This window comes from Aulonocara stuartgranti, assembly GCF_965226115.1.
Source record: "Aulonocara stuartgranti genome assembly, chromosome: 15".
Lineage (NCBI taxonomy): Eukaryota > Metazoa > Chordata > Actinopteri > Cichliformes > Cichlidae > Aulonocara > Aulonocara stuartgranti.
Genome location: NC_138951.1, coordinates 42,831,577 through 42,841,247, shown reverse-complemented (window position 1 = coordinate 42,841,247; position 9,671 = coordinate 42,831,577). Strand labels below are relative to the sequence as shown.

General features: G+C 43.6%; 1 long non-coding RNA gene across 2 annotated transcripts; it reads left to right on the top strand.

Moving 5' to 3' along the window:
• The first annotated feature begins 8,305 nt into the window (after positions 1 to 8,305).
• LOC309689659 lies at positions 8,306 to 9,137 on the top strand. Of its 2 annotated transcripts, XR_014271492.1 has the most exons (3): positions 8,324 to 8,692; positions 8,770 to 8,919; positions 9,001 to 9,137. It is a non-coding gene; the product is annotated as an uncharacterized lncRNA (long non-coding RNA). The 2 variants fall into 2 exon arrangements; XR_014271491.1 differs by having other exon boundaries at positions 8,306 to 8,692; positions 8,770 to 9,137.
• Positions 9,138 to 9,671: the final 534 nt, after the last annotated feature.

Sequence of the window (9,671 nt, the reverse complement as noted above, 5' to 3'; positions counted from 1 at the left end):
AGTCCACGGGCAGCTGTTTGGCTCCCATAAATACACTTAGCTTAAAGAGTGAACTGTCTGCTCGGTTTATCCTAAAATGTTTAAGTTCGTTTGGCTTCACACCGAAAAGGGCGACTGTGGCTCAGGGGGTTGGGAATCGCATCTGTAACCGGAAGGTCGCCGGTTCGATCCCTGGGCTCTCTGTCCTGGTCGTTGTGTCCTTGGGCAAGACACTTTACCCTACTTGCCTACTGGTGTTGGCCAGAGGGGCCGATGGCGCGATATGGCAGCCTCGCTTCTGTCAGTCTGCCCCAGGGCAGCTGTGGCTACAACTGTAGCTTGCCTCCACCAGTGTATGAATGTGAGAGTGAATGAATAGTGGTATTGTAAAGCGCTTTGGGTGCCTAGAAAAGCGCTATATAAATCCAATCCATTATTATAAACAGACCCGGCTAACAAAACTTACTAACAGAGGCATGTGGGGCATGAGCCACTGATTTAGCTCAGTCAAAATTTAGCTGAATTTAATGTTTTAAGATTATTCATTAACATTTGTTCTGTTGGACATCTGAGTGAGATAAAGTGAAATTTGGTGGTTTTGTTAACAAGTAGTGTAATTTAAACAAAACAATTATAAATTTTCACAATGAAAGTAGTTAAATCATGTACAGTTTACTTAACATTTGTTAAATTCAGTCATGTTGATATAACTTGATACAATCTAGCCAGGCTGTGGTCATGTGACTCATAGGCAGAAGCTCCTGTGATATCATGAAATCACATGAGATCTCATATCTGTGCAAAATCTGTGCAGTTGTCTCAGAGAGATGGCAGAAAAGTACGGTACAGACTGAACAGGTAAGATAACACCTGTTGTCTTCATCATGTGTACAAAGTCATCATCAGTTTGTCTGTTTTTAGCTTCATTTGTTGCTTTGCAGTCAGACTGTTTATGCAACGTTAGCTAATGTAAATATACTAATATATCTAATGTAGGACAAGTAGAAACACATATCTTCTTCAGATTTAGGTCTAATACAGTCAAACACATGCACATGGACACATTTTATACTCGACATACATAACAAAGTTTATAAACCTTAAATATATAAACCTGTCTGCTGGCTGAATTTAGGAGAAACATTTCTTTTTGGTTTTTTTAAACCAAATTTCTCTTCGGTTTTAATAAATACACGTTTTTATCTTGTTTTAAATTGTAAGTGTACATTTGCATTATTCCCTCTTTGTTCTGCAACTGTTGCACAATAATTTGCTTTGCGTGTTCATTTATAATTTTATTTATTTATTTATTTTATTTTACAGCAGTCACTGAGAAGATGAGCTCAGAATCACCTTTTAACCCTGCTCAGGTACACCAATGATGTTCCTGGGTCTGTTTGACCCGGGGTGTGTTTAGTTATCCAGAAACCAAAAAGTTCCAATAAACATGTATTATCTCATTAGTAACTCCATTCCTAACCATTTCAATCAATTTTTAGTGTGTGATCTAAATATTGGTGTGTTCTGTTCTGTCATATAAAATAATATAATGTTCATTACATTGATTTTCTTTTCATTTTATTTCTCTTTTTTATGGAGTAATAAAAGCTGCCAACTTATTCAATTTCAATTTCAATTTTATTTCTATAGCACATTTAAAAGTCACAAGTACAACAAAGTGCTTCACAAACGAACCATACTTGCAATTTACAACAGGAGAAAACAGTTAACAAAGAATAAAATTATAAAATAATAATATAAGAACAGGCATGAATCAGGGAAAATTAAGCTAAGTAGTTTGAAAAGCGAGCTTAAATAGATGGGTTTTTAACCGAGATTTAAAAGATTGGATAGTTTCCGACACACGGACATCAACCGGTAGGCTGTTCCAGAGTTTTGGTGCAGCGAAAGCAAAGGCCCGATCCCCCTTCGTCTTTAATCGAGACATTGGTTGCATTAGAAGCCCCTGATTAGAGGATCTGAGTGCCCTTGTAGGGATATATAGATTAAGAAGGTCAATCAAATAACTGGGTGCCAAGTTATTTAAGATTTTAAAAGTATATAAAAGAATTTTAAAAACAATACGGTATTTGACAGGAAGCCAGTGGAGGTCAGCTAGAATGGGAGTAATATGATCCTGTCTTCTAGCGCCGCTTAAAAGGCGTGCTGCGGCATTCTGGACTAATTGTAGGCGTTGAATAAGAGAGAGTTGGAGGCCTAAGTAAAGAGAATTACAGTAGTCCAGTCTAGAGGTTATAAAAGCATGAATGAGCCTTTCAAGGTCTTTATGTCGTAGGTAAGGCATTGCCTTCGAAATTTGGCGTAGTTGGTAGAAGCTGGTTTTTACCACTGCAGCCACTTGCTTATCTAATTTGAGGGAGCTGTCCAGCATTACTCCGAGATTTCTGACAGTGGGCGATAAATGGCTGGCATAGGAACCTAAAGTCTCCGAAAGCTGTTTCAACGGCATGTGGCTACCAAAGACGATAATTTCTGTTTTGTTTTCATTGAGGGTGAGCGAATTATGCAGTAGCCAGTCTCTGACGTCACACAGGCAATTAAGCAACGGCAATAGCGGGGATTGAAGATCCAAATTCAAAGGGAAATAGATTTGGATATCATCCGCATAGCAGTGAAAAGAGATATTGTGATTTCTAAAGATTTTTCCCAGGGGTAACAGATAGAGAGAGAACAGCGTGGGACTTAACACAGACCCCTGGGGAACACCGCAACGAAGGGGTGCGGGGGAAGAGGAGTGATTTCCCATAGAGACAGAGAAAAACCGCTCGGATAGGTATGATTTAAACCATGAGAGTACTTTGCCTTTAAGGCCAACTACATGTTCAAGTCTTGAAAGGAGAATATCATGGTCGACCGTATCAAAAGCAGAGGACAAGTCTAAAAGAACTAAAACCACAGGGCGCCCTGTATCAACAGTTACGAGGAGATCGTTAAAAACTCTCAGTAAAGCTGTCTCGGTACTGTGGTGAGGTTTAAAACCAGATTGGAATTTTTCATTGATTCCATTTGCCTCTAAGAAAGATTGCAATTGCTTGAGAACAATTTTCTCTAAGACTTTAGCCATAAAAGGGAGTTTCGATACCGGCCTATAGTTTGAGAGGACATTAGGATCAAGATTACTTTTCTTGATTACAGGTTGGATAACTGCATGTTTGAACACGGCAGGGACGCAGCCTGATAGTAGTGATGAATTCATTATAAGTAAAATCCAGGGTCCTACAATATTCAGGGCGTTTTTGATAATGCGAGAAGGGAGCACATCATGACGGGAATTGGAATTTTTCGTTTGAGCTATTATTTCCTTAAGGGTCGGAAAGGAAACAAATTCAAACTGTTCTAGTACCGACGAGGGTTCGGATGTTAAAGATGTGTCCTCAATGGGTAGATATGTGGATCTTAGTGCTATAGTTTTATCTGAAAAATAGTTTAGGAATTTTTCACATAAAGCTTGGGAGGTCTCGGTCTGAGTGGAGAGTGGATTTATTAACGAATTAAAAATGCCAAAAAGGACCTGCGGCTTATGACTATTAGTCGCAATGATCTCCGAAAGGAAGGAGGCTTTTGCAGTTTTAACAGCCTTCTGATATTTCTTCAGACAATTGTGGAGAATGTCAAAGGAGATCTGGAGTTTGTCTTTCTTCCATCTCCTCTCCGCTTGGCGGCATTCACGTCGGAGGGTACGAGTATAGTCATTCATCCACGGTTGACGGAATGGTTTAAGGCGTTTGGTCTTTAAGGGAGCTACAGTGTCTAAAATAGAAGTACAGGTGGCGACGAAGGAGTTAGCGAGATCATTAACCGGTGTAGCTGTATCCCAGTTAATTTCGCAGAAGGCAGTGTTGGTCAGAGCCATAGAAAACTGAGCAATAGTCTCTGAGTTAATCATGCGTATATTTTGCACAGGACCCTCACGTTTCAGCTCCATGTTGCACACATTGACATTAAACAAAACCGGGAAATGGTCCGATATCCCAGGATTATAAATGTCCGTAATGCAAATGTCCAAACCGTAGGATAGTACCAAATCAAGCGTGTGGCCTTTAATATGGGTTGGTTTACTGACCCACTGAGTAAGGTTAAAAGAGTCTATAAGAGCAAGAAAGTCCTTGACCAGTGGGTCCAACTCACAACAGACATGAATATTGAAATCACCAGTAATGAGAGTACAGTCATAATTAACCAAGAGGTTTCCTAAAAAGTCAGCGAACTCATGAATAAAATCCTTATTGACTTTTGGTGGGCGATATACCACCGCACAGAGGATCGGGGAGGAGCAGTTCAACTCAAGTAACTGCACCTCAAAGCTAGAAAATATGGCTGGGGGAAGCTGTCGCACACGGAATTTGTTTTTAAAAGCCGTGACTAGCCCTCCCCCTCTGCCCGAAGTCCTAGGAGTACTGACAAAAGTACATTCTGGTGGAAGAAATTCCGATAGGGAGACAGACTCACCAGGTCGGATCCAGGTTTCTGTCAGGAATAGAAAGTCTCGCTCGGAGGAGAGAAAAAAATCATTCAGAACGAAAGACTTGTTCGCCAGCGATCTAATGTTCAGCACAGCCATCTTGATCGTAGTCATCTCATCGCTATTTGGAGCACGCCTCAGCGGACGTAGGTTGCTGTGGTTCACGCCACCACCACGCGCCCGTATCCAGCTTCTAGTGGGTTGGTGGACGATTGGTAGTTCCGAATTAGCGAGTTGTCGGATCCATCGATGGCGGAGTAATCTGATGGTGTGCTGGTCATGGAGAGAGGATAGGGGTTGGAGGATATCCGAAATGGCGTAGTAGTTGGTTACACCATGTAGTTTCAAATAAGTTTTGATGCGAATCCGGATGCCGCTCCGTTTTCCCCGTCGTCTGGGCCGTTTCTTGGCAGGGGGGAAAAAAGGCAGGCAATAAATGCCAGTAGTCGTGTCTATTGGAGACGGAATGTTGCTTCCCAATTTCAAAAGTGGATATGCTGGTTGATGTTTCAAAGGTCGGAAATGTTTCAGAGGTCGGAGATCCAGCAGCGTTTGACGGTCATAAACAATTAATGTGGTTCCATCCAGAAAACAAGGAAAATAAAACAGCTAACAACAACAGGAACTCGGAGGAGCGGAGACGGCTTGCCGTACACACTGGCGCCATCTTGCTTATCTCTCAATAATCAAATCAGATTAACCTGGAGAACGTATGAAGTCTCCAGAGACACCAAACATATTCCTAGACTTGTAGTCAAGATCGCCTAAACCAAGACCAAGACAATACCAAGACCAGAGGGTATCGAGACCAAGACAGACCGAGTCAAGACTAAAACAAAGTTGAGACAAGACCAAGACTGAGGCGGAGACAAAAAAGTCTTTAAACTGCAGCCAGATGCTGCTTCGTTTACGGGTGTCGGGCATATTTATGTGTTTTTGCACTGGCACAGCCCTCCTCACCGCTGTCTACTGTCTCAATCACTCACTGAGAGGACAGACGTATGCTCCACTTGACTGTCGCGTCTCTCACCCTCTCTGTTTTTCACATAATGATATTATCCTATATCCTCACATGTGATTGGCCACAATATGGAGGGATTGGAGCATAGCTGAGCCACTGTGTGAGAGCTGAGCAGCCAAAGGAAATTAAGTGAGGAGCGGCTCTTGCTCAATGGGAGTCGACTCTTCTGATTCACTACAAAGCGCTCTGTAAGCACGGCTCTTAGAGCTGATGCTTCTGCGCATGGCACATTATCGAACGTTACGTTCATGGATACTGTTGACTCCAAATCTCCCGACCACTATGTCAATCTGAGACAGCAAGACCGGTCTCAAGATATCCAACTCTACATATCCCTCTGTGTCTCACAGACTGGCTGTTGGTTCATCCTTTGAGTTACAGTGGTGTGAAAAAGTGTTCGCCCCCTTCCTGACGTCCTCTTTTTGTGTTTGCCACACTTAAAGGTTTTAGATCGTCAGACAAATTTAAGTGTTAGAAAAGATAACACAAGTAAACACAAAATGAAGGTGTTTAATATTGAGAGGGGAAAAATGCAAATCCTCAAAAGTCCTCCTTTGGGGAGGTCAAAGGTTGGTCCATATAACATGGTGGAAAGTCCGTCACACAGCACTTACCTCCACTGTTCTCATCATCAGAGAAACAGTTTGCTTCAGTCTTCCTCTGATTTAATTGGTTCAGACTTCAGAGTCAGCTGACCACAGAAGGCTGCTGCTGCAGACTGTGACCACCAGAGGGTGCCAACACAATTTATCAGGATCAATGATTTGGAGCAGGGTGAGAGATGAAGTGAGCAGTAAACGAGAATAAATAAAGAGGTGATGAAATCGATATATAAAAGAGTAGAATCAGAGATACAGTGCGGACGGTTACATCAGAGGTAGAGGAAGATGATGATTAAGAGCAAACTTAGACTGACGGGTTAACTAAAGAGGAAATGTGAAAAGATGACAATGTTTTCAGTGTTGGCTATACAGAACAAAAACAACAACCCTAAAAATGTGGAAATCAATTACTCTGCATTTTTATGGTGTTTTCCTTGTTTTTGATCGTGTGTTACTAAAGCTCTGCACCTGGTCTAAAACCCAAAGCATCATGGGACATATCTGGTATCAGTGTTGAGCACATGTGTCTGTGGAACGTATATGAAGGACTGACATACTGGGGGCTTGGTGCATTTCTCCATTGTGTTCTTGAACCTTGTTGGACCTGTCCAGCAGCGTGTTTGCTCTGCGGGTGGAGCAGCTGATTGACATGAATGCTCAATGAGGGGCTGATGGCCTGATGCTGGAGAACAAAGCAGCTGCTGTGGCCAGGCCATGAACTGGCTGTTGTTCTCTGTCTCTGCTGCCCGCTGACCTCCTCTCCTCTTTGTTTCTCTTTCAATGAAGCTTGTTGTTTGTTTCTGGAGTGTTCGAGTACCAACACTGAGCTTTTCTTCTTCTGCCACTCTGAGTTAAACGACTGTCATCGAACGCCACCATCACATCAGCCCCGAGGGCCGTGCAGCGACACTCTTATTTAACTCCTACCGAGAGTCTAGACCAGGGGTCCCCAATCCCAGTCCACGAAAGCCGGTGTCCCTGCAGGTTTTAGATCTCACCCTGGGTCAACACACCTGAATCACATGATTAGTTCATTACCAGGCCTCTGGAGAATTTCAAGACATGTTGAGAAGGTAATTTATCCATTTAAATCAGCTGTGATGGATCAAGGACACATCTAAAACCTGCAGGGACACCGGCCCTCGTGGACTGGGATTGGGGACCCCTGGTCTAGAGTGTGTAGTTGAGGCTGAGGAGGAGACAAAGGCATCATCAGAGTTGATCCTGAACATCTGTGAAGCTGCTTTCTTTCATAATGTTTTCAATTTACTAGAGTTGATGAGCTGATGAAGGAAAAGGCACTATTTAAAAAAACAACGTTTCTGCGGCATTCAAACACTGATGACAGGTTGGCCTCTCTGTGCTCTCCCTGTGGGGGGGGAGGGGGGGCATGAAAGTTACTCTTATCTGGTATGTGTCTCAGACCGTGGTTTTGATTGGTCAAAGAAACATGACAACATGAGCTTTAAGGCCATTTTGAGATGCTGTTACTCTGTAGAGACTCCACATCCAGCTCTGAGCTCTCAGACAGGCTGTAAAATATTCATGAGATCTAGTCCCCTGATTTATGACCTGAGGTTTGTCCAGGTGGTCATTCTTCCTGAAATCAGTACATTTTAAAACATTTCAGGCTTGACGTTGTTCCATAAGATTTTCACAGAACTAATTTGTGTTGTGAAATTTTAGCTTCATACATCAAAAACTTCTAGATGTGTGTCCTTGAAAAACAGTCCATCGACCTACTTTCAGGTCATTAGTTTGAAAATGTCTGCACAAGAATATCTAAAACACCCTAGAAATAACAGCCTGGAGTTTTCATCAGAATCAGTCAAAATCTGAATTGTCAACAATTGTCAACAACCACTGATCAAAGCCCTTTGCTCAGAGACGTCCCAAATCACAGATCCTGAATTATTCTGATGACGAGAAAGAGCAGTGAAGTTTCAGGCTTTTATCTTTGATAGTTTTTCAGATATTCAGTTTCAAACTTTCCCTCAGATTTCAACGGATCGTTTTTCAGAAACATCTTGAAAAGTTTTTGATTTTAAAGTTTCACAGCAATCATTATATATGTTAAAGGTTTGTTTCAAATGTCTTTTATTAGAAGCAAGTATCACAGTTGTTACAAATTAATAGAACTTATGCCCCCTTTTTCTCTAAACAAAACAAGACAAAACAAACAAAAGAAAAAAAACCCAACACCCTCTATGGGCCCCGATCCCCCAACTGCCAAAAATTTAAATTTTCCCAAGATATGCAAGTAAAGGGTGCCAGATTAGTTCAAAATCTTTCACATTGCCATTCATGGTATATCTTATTTTTTCAAGGTGAAGAGTATTTGTAAGTTCTGCAAGCCACATCTTTAACACAGGAACCTCTTTGCCTTTCCAAAGCTGCAGGATCAGTTTCTTTGCGATGATCAATGCATATGACATAAACCTTTTGTCATGGTCCGCGGCCCGGCGTCTGAGGTGCTGATGGGATGCCCACTCCCATGGGCGTGGCCGCTGACTCCACACCTGCATCCCATCCCAGGCGATCACCAGGTGGACCATTTAATCCTGCCCAGCCTGCTGCTCCACGCCAGTCCGTAATCGTCCTTCAGCGGTAACGCACACCTACGGGAAAGTCCTTAGGCAATCCTATCCGTGTGAACTAGTACTAACTCTGCCTTGTATACCCAGATCACTGCTCGGCGTGTTTTGAGTCACCAGCCTGTCCACCTGCCTGTCCAGAATTTGGATCACGATCAACCCCAGCCGCCTCGCCCTTTCTGGAGCTTCTCCCCACGGACCCTCACCCCTCCCTCCGGTTCCCTTGGCCCCGCTATCATCGTAAGACGCGTACACTACCTCCCCTCGTATGCTGCCGGTTTACCCGCACCCCAATAATCCTTTTTTCTTTTTCTGTTTCAGCCTCCCACGGTCCCGCTCTCGGCGTTTCCTGCGCGATTCTTCTCCCGGTCCCTCGGTTTCTCTGGTTCCGTGCGTTTTCTCCCTTCTACTCTCCCGGGACACTCTCAGTTATAATAAAGTTTATTTTTTCTCTCGTACCGCTGTGTGTGTGTTCTGCTCCTGGGTCCAGCTTGTGTGTTGAACTTCGGTTCTTGACAGTACGGACTGGCCAGTATGGACCCAGCAGATCCACTCCGCTCCGCCATTAATAAGCAGGGCACTATTCTCGGTCGCCACGACCAGCAGCTTCAATCGCTCCAGGACCGCTACCAAGAGCTCAGTGACACTCGGGAACAGCTGCGAACCAAGCCGCCCGATCCCGTGCCCCACGGCGTTTCGCCTCCGCCTTTGGAGCCCTTCCACGGGGAGTTAGACCTGTGTGGGGGGTTCCTTTTTCAATGCTCCCTGTTCTTCAGCCGCACGCCACACGCCTTCCCCACGGATGCAGCTAAAATCTCCTATTTTGTAGGTTTATTACGGGGACGTGCTTTAACGTGGGCTGAGGCCTATTTAACATCTCACTCCATTCGTGATTGCGATTACGATGATTTCCTGGAGGAGTTCCGGGCTACGTTCTCCCCTCCGGTCTCGGAAGATGACGCCACACAGAAGTTGCTGGGGCTCCGTCAGGG